A 20,847-nucleotide genomic window follows, 5' to 3' on the forward strand; every position below is an offset into this window, starting at 1 on the left:
GTGTTCATTGGACAAAAATGGCGCACAGCAAAACAAATAATTGATAAACATAAAATAGTAAATAAACTAGAGCACTCTGAAAAATCTGCAATAGCGGAACACTTTATAGACACAGGACATCTTTTCGCCTTGGAACCAAAGATTTTGCATGCACCTAGAAATTAAAGTGCACGAATAATAAAAGAGGAAATTGAAATACACAAATATTTCAAAAATATAAACGAAAACGACGGGCTAAATTAAACAAAACATGGTTCCCGGCACAACACACTACGAAAATGACAAGAAATGTGCCTGATGCCGACAGTGACACGGTACAAATTACTAGTACAAAAGCACATTTTTTTTCCACAAAACCCACAGTTTACCCTGAAGGTAGCTCTTGAAATGATAGCCGAAACGTCGGATCAAACCCAACATACACGGGGTCACCCAAAAAATGTGAAAGTCTACCCACCTGTATGGATTCTTGTTTGTCTGAAACCTTCACTTCTTATCATGGGAGAGCGATGAAATTTGTTATTATGCGGAACTTTACTGGCAAAAATTTAATTGAAATATTAACTATAATGTATTTCAGATTACTTTTTATTCTACCGAAAGCATGTTTATTTCTGTCAATATATGTTGAATCTTTGTTAGTCTGTCACATCTCAATATCGTCCTTATTCCCCTATTCTGAGCTTTCTGCATGACAGCATACTGATTTTCAGTGCGGCAAAACAATTACCTTAAAAATTAAATTACTTTTATGCAAACCGAATTCTTTTCTTATTCTGTTTTAAAATTCCACCATTAAATTTTTTTGAGCACCACAACATGCCAGGAGCCCCAATTACAGTGTCGAAATACAACACAGAATACCCATGCTTGAGAAAAATCACATTATTTTTTTGTTTTCACACCGGGAATCAAACGAAGAACCTTCCGTGCGTGATTCGAGTGTCTTAACTATTACACAACGAATACCACCTTGTTGTTGATATTCTCAAAATAAAATGCTAATTTCCGCTTATAATTTATTATTAACCCTAAATACGGAAATGTCTTACATATTACAAATAGGCGGCCTCCGTAGTGTAGTGGTCAAGACGCTTGACTCACAGACGGAAGGTTCCGGGTTCGATTCCCGGTGAGAACACAAAAAATTGAAATGTGATTTTTCTCAAGCCTGGGTGTTCTGTGATGTAATTCACCACTGTAATTGGACCTCCTGGCCTGTTGTGGTGCAAAAAATAAAATATAAATAAATATAAATATTTGAGAGGCCTAAATTTAGATAATTATAATACAAAAGTTGTCAACAATAATAGCAGAGGTTGCGCATTATCTGGGTTTACATAGGTCAAGTATTGTTATAACTTTTACTTCCTTTTACCTATAACCACTGTTAACTTCCCACCTCAGTATCCTTTGATTAGACACATTAAGACCTCGTGTCGTACTTCACGCGTTTATTTCGTTAGACGTGTGTGCCGCATTATAACACTTTGTTTCCACCAATCACCAGCGTCGAGCTCCAGATCAAGGCCTGCCTTCGTGTTAGTGCCGCCACAAGTGTCAAATCGGATCCCACAATTCCATCAAGAACAAGAACCAGGTTAGTGGTAGTGATAGAAGCCCTATGAGTATCCTTGATATGAGGTATGCAGTGTAAATCAATTCGTTTTCCCACAGATTTTTATAATAATAATGAAATAATAACCTTTCTTTTATTAATAACCAAATTAAAGACGTCAATAACAGTATTTTACTAAAAAATAATAATTTTTATATATCATTAAATTTGATACCTATTACTTACCCTTTGTTCCTTTTCTGAGAATTTGTAGCCAGGACGTAAAACATTAAAAGTAAGGTGACGTATTTATGTTTCGATAGTCAAAAGGCAGAAAGGACCATCTGTACTTTTTTCGGTTTTTAAGTTTTCAACAGTTAATATTTTTTTTATAAATACACCTACAAAAAACAACACAAATATTTAAAAAGGTAAAAAAAATTCTTGGCCCCTTTAAACGTACCCGTTGCAACAAATTATTATACTGTGCTTACATAAATACTTATGCAGTAAAAAATTCATCAAAACATAATATTTGCAACTTAGAAATATATTACAATACTTGAGTTTGTCCAAATGTTTGTAGACAAAATGAGTGGATTTCAACCCCCGTAAATGTTATCAACTATCAAATATCTAAATTTAGTAAATGGGGTCTAAAATTTCAACCGACCATGCGCTCAGAAGCTGCAAGACTTGTTGTAATCTAACTTCTATTTTTATAAATTTGCTTTTTATTTCGTTTTTTAAAATATCACTTAAACTCTAAACTTTATTGTCAAATAATTTTTTTTCAAAATAAAAATGTAAATAGGGGCTAGATTTCTTACTGTCTATGAGCTCTGTAGCTGCAAGACGTGCTGTTATCTAGCTCCTATATGTTATAATTGTAATATATCATAGTTGGAGACGAGGAACTAGAATCCCAACCGTCCATGCGCTCTGTAGCTGCAAGACGTGCTGGGACATTTATTTACTGTACAGCGCCGTTGGGGTGATTTTCACAAAAATGGCGCTGTATAAATTATCCAAACATTATAATTATTATTATTATTATTATTATTATAATGGAATTTTTTTATAGGTTTGACAAAAAATACACACTTGGTTAAATTATACAATACAAAAAATCATTAAGTAAGTGCTTCTAATATTAATTTTAGCACAAACAATAAATAAAATTGTTGAATTTCACATGGCAATTTTTGCCATGGCATGTTGGAAATATTTATCAATGTTGGATAGATATATAATTAACCTCACTAGATTTTCCATACAACCATGTTTGATAACACGGTAACGTGATATGTTGATTGATTTAGGTAATTGATAATATTATGTTTACATACTAATTCTGTATATAGGTGGAGCTCTGTTACCTGATCAATACTTTGGCACTGAATAAATTAATCAACTTTTAATATTAATTTGTTCATACACACCTACAGTATTTGAAAACAAATTTAAGCGAAATTAATGCGCACTTATAATCAAAAATAGTACGGTAATTTTGGGCAAAACTCTATCGCTATGTGATTTTTTTTTGTGGAATATCAGACTACAACCTTTGAAAATATAGTCTCAAATATTATTGACTCTTTTTTAAAAATAAGTATACACCGCTAACAATGTTTTTCTTAATCCGAATATTATATACAGTACGATCCGAATACAGGGTATTTTAGATTTAATAAAAAAATATTTATGAACTACCTGTTCATTTAAAAAATGCACATTTTTGTCCTCTTTTAAGAAATGCCAGAAACATTATTATATACTCGTATATGCTGTTTGAAACGTAGCTCCCCTTAATTTTTTTTATTGTTTGTTTTTGACTAATGTACAGAACTCCGTATTATAATCTGGGTATGAAATTAAATACAGATTTGAGTCTACTAAATTTATTTTTATTTTTGAATCGGACAATAGTTTCGCCATATAAGGGTATTTTGAAACGTATGATTTTTTAAAAATGCCCTTACAAGGCGAAATAAGTGTCCAGTATATAAATTTATTGCAACAGAGAGGGAACACATTATCAAGAAGAGAATATGGAAGTCTAGGCATTTACAGGGCTTATGACCAGTCATTGGCTGGTTTAAGTGGCCACTTTACACACTGTGTAACATTCACCATTCTGCCCATGTTTAAACATCCACATTTCCTCAACTCTTCCTTCTGATAACTTTTGTGGAGTAAAGAAGCTGAAACCTTTCTTATGCATACATCCAATATTTTGTTTTAAATAAAATTCACTGAAATCAGTTTTTAATTTAAATATAAAGTGATATGTGATAAGTGGTATGTGACAAGTCCTGTAAATGCCTAGACTTCCATATTCCTTTTTATAAGGTATTCTCCATCCCTGTTGTAATTTGTCAATATAAAGTAAGATAAACATTTAAGCATATTTAGTTTTTCACACTCAACACGCTATGGATACGTTACTGTAATCGATTCCAAAAAACTCAGCTGACTTTTCTAAGGCAAAAACTTAATTTTTTTACTTATAATTTACCTTCAGTCAGTCTCTAAAATGAAGTATTGTGCTAAAAACACTGTTCTCATTTCCACGCATCCTACTTTAAATAACTCATTTCAAAATCACTTGAGTAAATTCTCTCCAAGAATTACTCGGTTTTAGGCTGTGGTTGAATTAGGGCTCCTAAAAGGACGACCCTTTTGGCAAGTCTTTAGGGTCTAAATAGTTTTACAAATGTGTTCCGAGCTATTAACTTCTCCGATTATCTTGAGATATCACGAAATATGTCCAGGACCAACGTTAATTGCCAGGATAATAAAAACGCCGGATGCGCGAGGATTAATTTCGTATTCTCGAGCGGATTCAAGAGAGCTGTTAGGAAGTTTAGCGCTCAAAGTTTTGATATTAAATGCGATGTTAGAGCAAATTATAAGAAAGTAGTTATAACTAGAGATGTCGATTTTAATAAAAAACAAAGTTGTTAAAAGACCTAACAAGTTTGAAAAAAAATGTGAATGAATCTCTCATCGTTGTAGTTTTAATTAGTTTAAAAGTATATAAAAAGTTAGTTGTAGTCTCAGAAAAGTAATGTACATTTAGCCCTCCTATAACACGGTCTCCAACAAAGTGGTTTCGGTTTAACACTATTAACGTTTTGCGAAAATTCTTCTACAACACGGTCGCCCAAATGAAAGGGGCGAATCATCCAAATAAGAAATTATTCGCAGCTTACCATTACGTTTAACTATAGATTATAAATAGATTATATATAAAGATTATAAATACATATAAATAGTGAAGCGAGAGATTTTTTTGAAAAATTTATGTAAATCAATAAACGTACTACTTTATATAATTGATACACATATTATTCATATTTTTATGTATTTCATTGCTTTGTATTTGTTTTATTGTATATTATACTATATTATTTATGTTTAAGTAACATGTATTCTTGGCAAATATATATACTTTATATTTGTACAATAATGATTTTTAATTTCGTACATTTGATTAGCTAGGCATTTATAATTAAGTAATTTTAGTTTTTTTTTTTTTTATAAAAAGAAATATTTGCGTTCTTATGATTTACCCAAATATTTAATTTTGAGGGCCATTTTCAACGAGTTGTAAATAACTCACTTTTATGTTATTGTTTTATTAGTATAGGACTACTTACGCCCTAAAGATAAAAAATCTCCATCTTAAAACAGGCTGTGCCATGTTAAATGGAGACTATCATAAACAGAGAAAACTCCGTTTTTAATTTACATGAATTAAAAAAAAAAAAATTATATATTTTATAGTAGTTGTATTTATGGTACAATTACTTAATTAAATTTTATTTATTATAAATTATCGTACACATTTTTATATATATTTCTCCACAAAATAAATATTTATTTTGACACAAATAAAGAAACCAGCAGATTAAATCATTTTATTTCTGCAAACAAATATTCTATTTAAGTTTGAAAGTGAAAATTCTTGACGGAAGTTCATTGTAATTTATTATAGAAAATAAAAGACGAGTGATACTTTAATCCACAAATTTGGAATATCCAGTGACCGGTTTCATAGCTCAACTCAAGTCTCGAAGATGTCGCGAAAGCGATGAAACCGGACACTGGATATTCCAAATTTGTGGATGAAAGTATCACTCGTCTTTTATTTTCTATAATAAATTATAAATTTCGATGCCGTATTTAAATTCTTAAAACCCAGTTGCTGTTTTTTCCTTCTTAAGTAAACTAGCTGATAACATACATGATTTGAAGATTGTCTATTTAAATAAGTATATTAAACATGGTTTCCTGACGCTCGACGTGGCTCTTTTTGTCATTATTCATTAGTAAAAGCAATCGGCACGGTGCTTCGTGTTGACATTTCAATCACGATGAAAATATACCGACCTTATATCATTGTGGTATTTTTTCAAAATTTTTGTACTAATGTTTTTAAAAAAAGAGTAGAATATAGCCACATATATCGCGAAGCTACTAATAATTATGTTTGAGTTGATTAAATAGATTATCGTTAATAATCTTTAATTGCCAGAAGCTGAAGTAGAGAAATGATGTTCACAGAACCACACAAAAAAAGCCATTTACATTTTATTTTTATGTATCTATATGTAAGTAAAATAAATGAATACTTTTTGCAGATAACCCATTAAAAAAATCACAGAAAATGACCGCAAATCATTAAAAAATGAAATTTTTGGCATATTAGGTCTTACAAAATCAATCGGAGGTGACGGTTTTGACGATTCGTGCATTGAAGAAATTCATGCTTATGGATTAACTATGTCAAATAAATAATTAATAATAAAAAATAAATAAAGCAACTTTGTTTTGAACCACTAATTTTTAATTTTTTTTTCCATTGACCGGTTTCAAAGAAAACAAGCTTCTTCGTCAAGGTTTACGTAACTAATGAATTGATTCCTATTTTATTTTTATCATGTTCACTAAATTCTACACGTGGACCCAATATATCAAGTCGTTTTTTCCTTACACGGGTGGTAATTTGATATCAATATTTTCGAAGTTGGACAGGAGAGGACTTAAAGAAATATTGTTTATTTGGTTATTAATTATTGTTTAATTATTTGAATCGCTTTTTAAATTTTATGATTTCTAAGTTGTCTAATTTTAATATTTTATTTTCAACATGAAGTACTTTTTATTAGTTAAGTAAACCTTGACGAAGAAGCTTGTTTGCTTTGAAACTGGTAGGTAGAAAAAAAAATAGTGGTTAAAAACAAAGTTGCTTTATTTATTTTATTATAATGAATAAAGTTAGCGCTTCAAATATAAACTTTGAACAATTAATTGTTTTGTAAAACACTTTTAACTGATATAAATTTATATATAACGTATGATAAGTCTTACGCTTAATACAAATATTGAATTGTGTTAACGCCTTTTCAAATAAATATTTCTGAGAATTGAACAGGAGGCAAACGAAAATCATGGTAGATAAATGGGCTATTTACTAAAATACGTGACGGACATAATTTCTTCAAAATTGTGTAATATTAATAGTTATTAAATAATTTTTTTTAAATTCGTATATTTAAATGATAAATGTTATGAACTAGTTTTTACGTAACGCGGAGTGAAATTAAAGTGATGTAGATTTGTGTGACGCGAGATTTTGTTTAAAGTGACTTTTCCTTAGGGGTTTGTTTTGTTTCATCGCTGGGCAATTATGTAAAAATGTTCAGGGTAAAGCAGGATAACTTTGCTGCACATCGCGCCTGAGCGATAATAGGAGCACATCGCAAAATAGTGGTTTTTGAGTTAAATATGCAGAATACCAAAATACATTTTATAACCTCATAATTACCGAAATGGTTCCTTAAAATATTAATCTGAATTTAGAAGCCAAATTGTCAATGTTATGCAATAATATTTTTACCGGTTGATGGGTAAAAATGCCATTTCGTGATACTCCCGCGATGCATGTACGAAAATTTAAATAAATAACATAAAATAAACTATTAAGGAAGTCGAGGCATTTGCATGTTCGCAGCGGGAAGAGTTGAGGAAATGAGTTTATTTAAATATAGGCAAAATAGTGAATGTCATATAGTGTGTAAAGTGGCTACTAAAACAAGCCAATGATAGGCAAACGCCTAGATTTTCCAATAATAGGGTATTTTTACAAGTCAGGATAACGTCAAAAAATAGCATGCATTTTCTCAAGTAAGTTTATTAAACAATTTGCTACCACTTACCTTAATTTCCATCTTAGAACAGGCTGTGCCATGTTAGATGGAGACTATCATAAACAGAGAACACTCCGTTTTCATATTACATTAATTGGTTTTATATAGATTCCCTGTTATTAAATATGTTTTTTTTTTGCAATAAATTTATAAATAAAAAAATAATGATTACATAAACCATATATATGTATAATTTTACAGTGAACAAAACATTTATTTTTTAATTAATTCAAGCTCTTTTCATTCAAGCATCTCATTACACACTTTTACATCTTTATACTCGTATATAAGGTTAAAAATTGGTTCGGGGTGCAAACATAGCTGAGGCGTTTGCAGGTCATTTTAAAACAGTCTATAGCAAGAAACCTCTGTTTCTGGATGTTAATATTGATGAGCAATGTTCACAGACCGGCGCACAGTTTATTGATATTCAAAGTATCAATGAGAAAGATGTGGCTGAAACCATTAAAAAAAAAGGTAATACTAATTGTATTGGTCCAGATTTTATTCTTACATTCTTCCTAAAAGGTTGTGTGGAACTGATAGAAAAACTACTTTGTTTTTTGAATAATATTTCTATAACTACGAGGGTCTTCCTAAAATTATGGATGATATAAAGATGATATAAAGACGTCAAAAATATCTTCTATACATGAGAGAGTGGATCTAAGTCACCCATAAAAAATTACAGACCTAAAGCTGTTCTTTCTGCACCAGCTGAGGTATTTGATATTATAATTTGTAGAATCGTCACTTCCCGAGTAGAACCATTTATTATTGATGGACATCATGGATTCAGGAAAAGCCGTTCTGTTGAGAACAATTTAATGGTTTTCATGAACTAAGTCACAGAAGCTCTGGAGGCAGGACATCATAAAGACTGTTCATATAATGACTTCGCCAAAGCCTTTGATACTGTCGACCATGATGTCTTATTAAAAAAAACTGTGTGAGATCGGTTTCTCGGATGGTATGTTAAAATTAATGACGAGCTATCTTCAAAATAGAAGCCAATACATCTCGTATGGTCTTTTCGCGTCAGAGTGTTTCTATACTTTCTCGGGTGTCCCGCAAGGCTCTAACCTGGGTCTATTGTTGTTCTCTATTTTCATGAATACTATTAAAAGTGTAATTTTGAACTCACGTTTTCTGTTATTTGCAAATGACTTAAAATTTTTCTTAAAAGTGACAATTTTGGATGATTTTCGTCTTCTCCAAGCGGATATATCTGATAAATGTGAGTAGGAAAGGCGTAACATACTTAGGTTTAATGTTTTCAAGTGTTTGGTCACGTCTTTTACTAAGGTCCAAAAAACTCTTTTTTTTTATCTACAAAATGAATGACCAGAATCCGATACGAACATCAAATGTTAAGGATCTGGGCGTAAGATTTGTGAGCACCCTAAAGTTTCATAAAGGCATAGAGACAATCAGTGGTAATGCATTGAAAATGTGAGGATGCGTTCTGCGTACTGTCAGGGTTTTTGAAAATACTTGCGTACTAAGAACTCTTTACAACCCCTTGGTGCGTAGTAGACTTGAGAGTGGCTCGATGATTTGGAGGCCACATGAACTGAAGTACTCTCCTTTAATAGAGAAAATGCAAAATAAGTTTCTGAGATATCTCTAAATGAGTGAGTGTGGGTTTTATCCTTGGCTCTACCAGACAAAGTTTCTCCAGGGTATCCTTGGCTTGGGTATGTTGGCAACACTTTGGAGACTAAAAGGAATGTGTATTTTACTACACATTTTTGTCGATTGTTGCTCGGTATTGTCGATAATCCTGAGATTATGATGAGCATTGGTTTGTATGTTCCTGATAATTATCTAAAACAGCGTCAGTATAGATTGTTTCATATTCCGATATACAGGACCAACCTACCGATGGTTATGCCTGTTGGAAGGGCTACCGCAGTGCTGAACAACATCGCTCTGGATGTTGATCTGTTCTACATATGTATCCGGAGGGGTTTTCCGGAGCAGAATTCTCCAACTACTTTGACATGAGTCTCTTTTATGTTTTTTTTATTTTTTATAATATGAACATATTGAATGTATGTTTGTAATATATATGTTATTTAAAAATAATTTAATTGAATACATAATGCAATTTTGGGGTTTTGTTTTCTTTTTTTGAATGGCAGCCATATTCTATCCTTATTTCAAATTACATGCTTATGAAAATGTTTATTTAACTCTATCTTATTGACAAAGTATTTGGGCTAGCGAATAAAAAAAAAAAAAAACGTTTATAAACAAGCACATTGTAAATATATATAACTCTTTTTTTATTGGTATTCAATTGAGTTCTTCTCACTTTTTTTCTATTTTATAATGTTATATCTACCTTGCTTTGGGACTATTCTCATAAAATTGTCAGAAAATATATAAAACATCAATTAAAATGATTTTAATAAAATCGAACTACTTTGAACTACGTCACGATTCTTGCAAATCAACCAATCAACTACAGCATTGTTCTATGTTGTGATAGATTTCCGGTTTCCGGGAACCAGTCAATACAACTTACCAACGACAACTAGTGACGTCAGGGGCAGAGTAATTTCAAAATTTCAAAACTTTTTAAATCATTGCAATGATAATACGATACAAATTACATTTATTTAAAAAAATGTTTGGCTTAGTTTTATCGTCTCTAAACAAAAAATAAAAAAAAATGCTATTGATGATCCTCATTCGAAAGAATGGTCGATCACTAAAATAAACATTTTTTAAAAAACTTCACAACAGTCACCGATTTTACCTTTGAAGAAGCGCCAAATAAAGTAAAAGACGCATTCTTTGATTAAATTAAAAACTTTTAAAAATTCACAAACATTCGTTCTAATATTAAATTTTACACAGTATGCAATGTGATCACTTAAACCGGCCAATGACAGATCGAAAGTCCTGTTAATGCCAAGATTTTCACAACTTCAATAATTCTCGGTTAATAGAGGTATCAAAATATCAAAAACAGGTTTTTAAGTAATACACGTTTCCAATTTATTTGCTACCTACTGAGTCCTGGTCAAGATGTTGCAATGCCTACCCCTGGGTACCGATACTGTCCCGGCCCCATAGTGCCAACTGAACCGATTGACAGAGACAAAAATTACAGACAATAAAAGTGCCAGAACCCAGTACAAGGTAAGTAATTGCATTAATTGTATTTAGGGTTTAGTGGCAGAGTAAATAAGAATAACGCAAGGGGCGCGATCACATCTCTTTGTGAAATATCTGTAAATATTAAGATATTTAAAAAAAATATTCTCCGTGGTAAGTGAAGGGAAAAGTAACAGTTTCAAACTTGTTTTTTCTACGTCTGAAAAATAAAAAACAGATCGCAATATTTTAGTTTTAATTTAAATTCTTGTTCGAATTTTCTCAAACCGCTCATCCCTCTAAACATTTCTTCCGTGTCGCTTGGAATGTCCCTTACGGGGGCGAGTCACGTACAGAGCTTTTGTTTCAATTTGTGCTAGCTCACATTCTAATGACCGTCATCAGAGAGGCCTTTTATTTTTTTTACTTACATTGCTATAAAACATCTTCATCATAATCATTGTATTTTTTTCCGAACCCTATGGTGCGTAGGGCACCATTTAAAATTTGATTGTATCGTTTTAAATTATATTTTTAAATATTATCTTGTTTCTAAACGGTAATCTTTTCATTATCTCCGGTAATTACATGAAGGTAAGACAATCAGTCTTACGCTACAAGGCACCAGTCAATATTTCGCTGCCCTACTTTTTGTATGTTCACTAAACTATTTTTAAATAATTGAGCTATGAATGCCAATAGGTTCATTATCTTAAAACAAGTCGCATGTAGCTTAAGAATCATTATTTTTTCCGTTATTAAATAGTCATTTCAGCATTTTTTTAGTGACAATCTTTACTTCTGGTTTGACTTATTTGACTTTAAAAACAAATAAAATGATTGCGATTCAATCTACAATGGAAAAACTAAAAGAAACTGAGATCCTAAAATCTTAGTATGTGTAATAGAGATGAGCATTTCGTTTTTTTATATAAAAATGGCAATAACAGTTATCGTTATATACAAATAAAGCTGTTTCGTGAAAACGTTTAAAAAATAACAGTAAAGTGCAGTGGGTGACACCCCTTCCCCAAAAGTTTTCGATTAAAGTACACAAAATATTAAAGTTTTTTCCGTTACTTAATTAATATTTAAGAAGCGAAAAATAACTCATTTTCCAAAACGATTTTTCATTTTTCAAATTATTAGTTAACGTACGAGTATTTTATAAAAACCTCATTTTATGAAATAACATATTTTTTAGCTTAAAACTTTTATTAAATGCAATCAGAGACCTTTAGATTCTCAAAATGACATTTCATTAACCTTATAATTATGTTTCAATTCGGATTATATGCGAATTATATGTATTTAATTATTAATTTAACATTTAAAATATTTATCGATTTAAGAAATTGTCAGCGCTAATTATTTGATGAACGTATACGGCGGATTTTTTACTTACATTGTTTATGCGAGCGTACACTAAAATTGAGCCACATAGTAAATTTGGCATTCGTTTTATACAAATGGCAGAGTCAGCGTTTAAAAGAAATTATGCGCTTAAGTGCCTCATTACTGCATGTGAATTTCAACAATATTGTATGGAGTTGGGATGAATGGCGCAAACACGTAAAAAAGATTACCCTAGTCATATTTTTTAACAGTTTTTTTTAAAACTCAGTTGTTTTTGAATGGTGAAGACGCTCACAAATTGTTTAAAATGGTAAATTTTTTTCGCTCTTTCAAAATGTCTTAAAGGTTACAACTGGTTATGACACTATTTCAGTTTAATTTGCTTCACCGTTGTGGAAACACCTTCAGCTTTTTGTGTTATTTGTATAACGGTAACGACTAACGACTTCGTGCTGTTTAAAATTTCGAATATTTTGAGAAACAAAAAATTAAGCACAAGGTCATGGGGCTGCGCGGGTAAGCCGGGGAGATTTCATGCGTATATGTGTATGTACTTCTTCCTTGGGAAATATCAATACGAACAGGTAGCAGGGGCGAACCGTCCATATCATCGATTATTCGCAGCTTACCATTATATTTCACTACCAATAATAATGTTTTAAAGTAGTTTTAATTATAGGAGAATAAATAAAATAATCTTTATTTATTATAAATTAACCGCACTGTTTATATCTTCCTCAAAAAATAAATATAAGCTGCTAAATGCGCACCCAGCGCATTGCCCGGTTCCGATTATTGCAGCTTATTTTTCAATACAAAATGTTTACTGTATTTTAACATTAAAAAACCCACAGCGTATATTTTCCTTGCTGAGTTCACTTGGAGATTACAGATATTATTAAAAGCTTCTCTATTTGGATAATAGCATTTCGAGCGTTATTTCCTAAAGACCATTTTCGTTTGATAGTATTCTGTTGACATATGACGCCAGTTTTTTAGTCCGCGCGTTTTAGCTAGTGGCGCCTCGCTCGGTGTTGTCAACTTCTTGCATTACTCATTCTCAGTTTAGAGGGAAACGAAGGTAACGGCGCGGCGGTCACGACGGTCACGTGACATTTGTTGCAATATTATTGCGAATATTTCTAATGAATGTTATTGTTATGTTATGTAATATAATATGTAAAGTTAAAATTATGTATTTTGGCATAAATAAATAAATTTAAATCTAATTTTATTGTTTTTTTTTTAATTTTTCAGAAAAAAAAATATATATGGTAAAAGAAAAAAACATTTTTTGTGTACATAATGGGAGTGACGTCTTACAATAAAATGTTTACTTTATTTTATATTAGTATCTAAATATTTGTAGCATAAAACGTAATTACAAAAAAATTTACGGTGTTTTCAATCAGTGCTAAACAAACTGGAATTATGAATATACTTATTTTATTTTCCTTTTTTTTAAAATATATTTTATTTTTAAAACTTTTGCATACATGTACTGTCTTAAAATAATCGAGAATATACCTACATATTTTGCAAAGTTATTAATTGTTGTTTGTTGGGTTATTGGTTAAAATTATTTCAACTAAAAATAAGCAGGTATTGCGTCTTTTGTTGCCAGCAGGTGAAACTGGAGCTGGAGAGATGAAGTTGTTTTTACACAAAACCATAGAAAAAGAATCCGTGTACCTGTAAATACCTTTTTTTATACGCCTCCACTCATTTGCGAGATTACTTATATGTATGTATGTACATGCAGGTACAAATTATTTAAAAAAAATAAAGCTTACCTATAAAAAAAAGTCACCGTTCGCCACTGATAGGTAGGTATTATGGATAAAGATTTAAAGTTAGGGCAATGCGCGGTATGGAGTGCGGCGGGGCATTGAATTGTTCGCGCCAAGCGAAATATATTTTTGTATTCACTTTTGCACTTAGTGATTAAGTTTTAGTATTTTTTAAACGATTTAATTTTTTCTGTGAAACTGTTTTAAGTGTTTCGGTAAGAGAACTGTTTTAAAACAGCATTTATATTTTTTTTAACCACATCTGATTTACAAACATTTTTAATTCATTTAACTTCGACAATGTTTGAGTATGTCTAAATACTTGCAGACTGGCTGGATTTCCTCCCTAGGGAGTTATTCATATTAAAATTTATTTTAACAGAGAGGGAAAAAAAATTGCGAAGGGAATATGGAAGTCTAGGCATTTACAGGGCTTATGACCTGTCATTAGCTGGTTTAAGTAGCCACTTTACACACTGTGGCACATTAACCCTTTTGCCCATGTTTGAACATCCACATTTCCTCAACTCTTTCATCTGGTGACTTTTGTGAAGTGAAAGAGCTGAAACCTTTATCACGCGGGTGAGATTTATCCGGCTGAACCAAATCACCTACTAGGCAACGCCTGAAAACAATTTTCCAATTATTATACTTCTTCTTTTACCAGGTAGTTAATTCCACAATGTTTACAACAGTGTGTAAAGTGGCCAGTTAAACCAGCCAATAGCCAGCCATAAGCCTTGTAAATGCTTAGATTTCCGTATTCCCTTCTCAAAAATGTTTTCCCTCTATATTTAAATAAATTTAAATAAATTTAAACATTTAACTTCGACAACAGAAATGAAGAACATTTCAGAAAAGGTAATATAGAAGTCTAGCCATCTACAGGGCTTATGACCTGTCATTGGCTGGTTTAAGTGGCCACTTTACACACTGTGTAACATTCACAGGGAGTCGAATCCAGTCCTTGTGAAAATTTGGACAAACTCAAAATATTGTTGATAAATTCACCTGGCCCATGAAGAAGTATATAAATTGAAAAAAAAAAATTTTCAGGCGTTGCCACTAATGTAGGTGAAATAATTCAATCACACAAATCTCACCCGCATAAATACACGTTTCAGCTTTTTAACTTCACAAACATCAACAGATGAAAGAATTGAAGGAATATAGATGTTCAAATATGGGCAGAGTGGTGAATGTTACGCAGTATGTAAAGTGGCTACTTAATCCAGCCAATGACAGGTCATAAGCCCTGTAGATGCCTAGACTTCTATATTACCTTTTCTGAAATATTCTTCATCTCTGTTGTAATATGTTAATGTTATCAGCTCCCCAGGGAGTCTTGTCTACAAAAATTTGGACAAACTCAAAATATTGTTATTTAACTTCGACTTACCCCTTGTGTATCTTTTTCTTGTAAAATTTTGAAAAAGGCTTTGTTTTGTAATATATTTGTAACATGCTGATACCGTGGTTAACGTGTCGGTCAATAATTGAGTTTTAAAAATTTTCCATGAATCCTTATCGACATGATAATTTTTCATTTACAGAAGTGTATCATTCATTCTCCTGGATACAGGAGATACGATAAGCAGGTAAAATTTCAGTATGTAAAGTGGCTACTTAATCCAGCCAATGACAGGTCATAAGCCCTGTAGATGCCTAGACTTCTATATTACCTTTTCTGAAATATTCTTCATCTCTGTTGTAATATATTAATGTTATCAGCTCCCCAGGGAGTCGAATCCAGTCCTTGTCTACAAAAATTTGGACAAACTCAAAATATTGTTATTTAACTTCGACTTACCCCTTGTGTATCTTTTTCTTGTAAAATAATTCTTATGGCTTTGTTTTGTAATATATTTGAAACATGCTGATACCGTGGTTAACGTGTCGGTCAATAATTGAGTTTTAAAATTTTTCCATGAATCCTTATCGACATGATAATTTTTCATTTACAGAAGTGTATCATTCATTCTCCTGGATACAGGAGATACGATAAGCAGGTAAAATTTCGCGACAGTTTCGACGTTTTTGTTCCAGAATCTCCCGTAACAATGAGTCCGCTTCTTCTGGATATTGTTCATCACATTCTATGTAGGCGTAATGAATCGCATTGTTTTCTAGTAATCGTCGGAAAATATAAATGAGTGGGCTAACGTTAGAACTGCTAAGTCACGCCCCGGGCTAATTAATACGGAGGCGTAGGAGGGGTGCGTAATGGAGAAAATCATAGAACAAAATTAAGGTAATTAATATTTTCACCACTTAATTTTCCTTTTTTTTCCGTTTCCGGTAGCGTATTGCCAAATTGTATCATCATCGTTTCTCTATCCGCACCCAGTAGAGCATAAGGCACTGCCTTGGTAATGCTTATTCTCATGTAGTGCCTAATGCAATTGCTATTCAAAGTTAAAATTAAATAGAAAAGGTGTTCCGTTATTTTTTTCATTAATTATGGTTCAACAAAATTACGAATTATTTCAGCTGTATTAAAAATATAATGTAGAAAGTAAAAAGTAATTTTTTTTGATGGGATAACTCATAAACTCTAATAAGGGTCAAATGTAAAAATCACCACTTTGTATCATTCCAGAAAAAACAATATAACTGACTGCTATGAAAATATGGCCCTCCGGGCCTCCAGATTAGGATCTCAGTCCAGATTAGGATCTCAGTCAGCTAGAAGAATCGGCCCTTAGGGCCTCACTTTTTTTTGTTATTTGGAGTAAACTAAATGTAATAAAGAATAATCTCTTACTGAAAATATAAACTACACAGAATTTACGGAAATCATTCATATATATGTAAAAATATTGATGAGTAAGCGATTAAAATCAAAAACAAAAAGGAATTCGTAATTTAAAAAGATTACAGGCTAACTGTTACGTGCTGTTATATTCGGCCCTTCGAGCCTCATTTAGCCGGCCTTAACGAATCTGTTCGGTTGGTCTTTTTTATTCGGCCCTACGGGCCTCTCTCAATTCTGGAGGTATATTTATGTACCACTTTGTTGAAGGTATAAGGGGTTAATATAGAATTATGGATGCACAATCTTAGTTTTCCATAATACAAATTTAAAACGATATTCATGAATTTTGGTGGTAAATAAGTTTTTTTTTTCTTCTATCATGAGTCTCGATTTCTTTGATAACAAGTTGTCGTCTTTCACACGATCACTGAATAATAAAATAAAAAAATAGTACAGGTGATCAGTCATACGCGTTTGGTACCAGTCCAGGGACTATAAAATATTGTAGTGTGAAAAACGCCTTTTAAAAAATATTTCAATCATGTCGGGAATCTAACCCGAAACCTCTTGTATGGTAGGCAATCGCGCTGACCACTACACCACGAGGACGAAATTCATTAATTATCGTAGATAATTGAACTGTTCGTTTTATACGGATAGTTAGACATCTCAATTGAAAATTTTCAATATTGAATGGTATATACCATAAAAAATAAATGCAACAGCTAACGGAAAAATACGCTAAAATGTTTTTTTTTTGGGTTGCTCCGTGCGCCTGTAAAATAATACTTTGAATCCATTAAAACGATCTCTACGTAATTAAATTTTTACTATAAATTAATCAAGCTTCGATAATATTTATGAAACGTTAGGATCACCTGTCTCCATAGAAAAGTGTGTTGACACGGCCTACGGCAGCGCACCTAAACAATACCAATGATAAATGAATTTGTTTGTCTGTTCGGATAAATACTTTGAGGTAGATGCACGTTACGTACGTATTTAAAAAAAATATATATAAGGCGGGGTGTGAGACTGTAAGTACAGAAAATACCTAGCGTCAGAAGCTCGCTATGTTAGTTTGTGTCTTAAGTTTTTTTTATCTATTTCATAATCCCTGGTAAAATAATACTTTGAATGCATCAAAACGATATATACGTAATTAAATTTTTACTATGAATCAATCAAACTTTAATAATATTTATGAAACGTTGGGATCGCCTGTCTCCATAGAAAAGTGTGTTGACACGGCCTGCGGCAGCTCACCGAAACAATTCCATTGATAAATTAATTTATTTGTCTGTACGGATAAATACTTTTAGCTGGATGCACGTCACGTACGTATTAAAAAATATATATATACAAGGCGGGGTGTGAGACTGTAAGTACAGAAAATACCTAGCGTCAGAAACTAGCTATGTTAGTTTGTGTTTTAAGTCTTAATACATACTTCAAAATGAATGAACCACGTGCATCATAAATGGGTTCATTAAATTAAGTGAAGCTTTTGCGTCTTAAATTATAAATGAATTGCGTTGTTATCACCAAGTTACTAAAACTGACAAAATTCAGAAGTTTTACTAGAGTTTTACGGGTTCGTAATATGAGTGCTGATTAAAGCCATAAAACGAGTTTATGCATGTCGAGAAATAGGTCATTTCGTAGGTTGGGCTATGAGAAAATTAAAGCTACCAAGTTATTAGTTTTCGGAGTTTATTGCGGATTATTTTAGTTTTGTTCGTAATTAAATAATGGTACCGACATTATTATATGGAAATAAAGTATGAATATAAAAAAAGGTTAAATGAAATAAATGCATCTTATTGTGATCTCTCAAACCAATGTTTCAGTAGTTTTTAGAGAATAAAAATGCACATTTGCCAACGTATTTTTTCCTCTAGATACGTGGTATCATGATCAACTTATATGTATTGGAGGGTAATTTCCTGTATGTTTTTTTATGACTACTTAAAACATTGGCGGCTCAGCCTGTTTTATCTTCCTGCTTGCAGAACCAGCCTACCAATGGAAATGGCGGTAGGAAGAGCGATGTCTTTGCTCAACCGTATCTCTTCGGATATCGACATCTTTCATGTAACTGAAAGAAAACTCAGAGAGAAGAGCTTATTTTTACGATAAAATATTTTCACATTTGGTTATCGACCGAAACAAGATTTTCAGCCTTCACCGAAGCTAATATAAATAAGTTAAAAGTCTTTTCAAAACGCCCAAAATTAGGCGTTATAATGATTAAACCTTACGAGTTAATTGAAATACAGCAACAACAACAACAAACCATCACGCCGTTTCCCCGTAAAGGTAGGCAGAGAGGATATAACGTCACATAACTATCTTTGCATACAGAACTCGCTTGACATCCAGATGTTTAGTATTCTTTAATAATATGCATCCTTCCACTTTCAGTTTCGTTGTATTCCAACTCAACATAGAGTTTTGGGCCTCATAGAGTTATGGATACGTTATTATTTTTTTGTTATGTGTTTTTGTATGAATAAATAAAAATAAAATTTAATGATTAGTTTGTGTTACAAATTGTGTAAAGTAGCCACTCAAACCCGCCGGTGAAACGCCATTAATCCTGTAAATGCTCAGACTTACATATTTCCTTCTTACAATTGTTTTTCCTCTCTGTTGCAAACAAATTTGGATTTAAGCGACAATTTTGAAATTGAGAATGAAGCAAATAGGTCATTTCATACAGGATTGTTTAAACACTAAAAAGACTCACTACATTTGCTTATTAAAATTAAGAAGACGAACACATTATATATACTGGACTTGCCAGCGATTTGTATATTTATCACTTTTAGTACCGGCCGAATACACGTAGAATTTACCCTGTGCCCGGCCTATTTTTGTGAAATTTCATGCTTTGTGAAGGGTTTTTTAAAAGTGTCATAATTATGAAAATACTGGATTAAATCAATTAAAACTTCTCATATTTATTTAAAATAGTTAAATAAGTAATTTTTGTTTGATAACTTTGCCAACGTTGGCCTTTATGGAGAGCCACATTGCGCATTGCAATGTTCGCACATATACAGGGCCTCACTTCTTTTTGTGTGCTTCGTATCTTGGAGCCGTGTAAACACGTGATTATAATAACCATGCATTGTGTCCCGGTCCCGTGTTTTCACGTGGTTTACTAACATCTAAAAAATACCAATAAAAGTCACTAGATGTCAATAAAATGCACTTTGTAGGCAGCTGGTAAACCATGTGAAAACACGGGACCGGGACCTAACGCATGGTTATAAAATCACGTGTTTACACGGCTCCGGGATACAAAATGTTTTAAAAAAATACGAAATATGCATATAATTTTTTTGTGATCACTAAAAAAAACTTTTTTTTATGTAAAATATAATTTGATATTCAAATAAATAGTTTACATGTATGCAATACTAAAAAAATGTGTACCAACAGCGAAACTAAGCCAAGTCGTACATACCAGTTACGTTACAAAAATCCAGCGCACCAGTTAAGATTAACTATCCCTAGGGAGTATAATGCAATCTTTGTCCATACGCATTTGAACAAACTCGACACATAATTATGTTTTGTAGGGAAAATCAAAAGCATTCAAATTCTACTCACTTAGGCAACGAAGATAGTACTTAAAGCCTACATTTTATTCGAAATGCCTGAAAAATTGGGTCAAAGTAAAACGTCAAATAAAAAATCGTATTGTCACTTTCATTTATACAATATAAAAATAAGAACGAGAAAAGCTATCCGAAGGAACTCTCTAAAATCTGGTAGCATATGCATTTTCTTACAGAAAGAAGGTAGGTAATCCAGAACTACAAAACATAACCTTCATTGGATTGGGGAAAAAAGGAAGTGAATTATTTTCTGACTGGGATTGAATTGATTGGATATGATCGATTGGCCTAAATTGTTACAAAACTTTTTAAAAGTTTCGAAAACCTTTTTGGAAGCCACCGGGCCTAATTGAGGGGTCGATCGAGTCAAAAATATTCATCTATTTCACACGCCATACTATATTTTCATCCGTTTGGACACAAACATAAATAAATATCTTAC

At 32.0% G+C, this 20,847-nt stretch overlaps 1 protein-coding gene across 1 annotated transcript in view; it reads right to left on the bottom strand.

Moving 5' to 3' along the window:
- 5-HT2B (5-hydroxytryptamine receptor 2B) overlaps nucleotides 1–20,847 on the bottom strand; it is a 252,571-nt gene that overhangs the window by 54,639 nt on the left and 177,085 nt on the right. The window lies entirely within an intron of this gene.

The sequence above is a fragment of the Micrasema longulum genome, unplaced genomic scaffold (genome assembly GCF_059751315.1).
Source record: "Micrasema longulum isolate JH-2025_06_02 unplaced genomic scaffold, ASM5975131v1 h1tg000096l, whole genome shotgun sequence".
NCBI lineage: Eukaryota > Metazoa > Arthropoda > Insecta > Trichoptera > Brachycentridae > Micrasema > Micrasema longulum.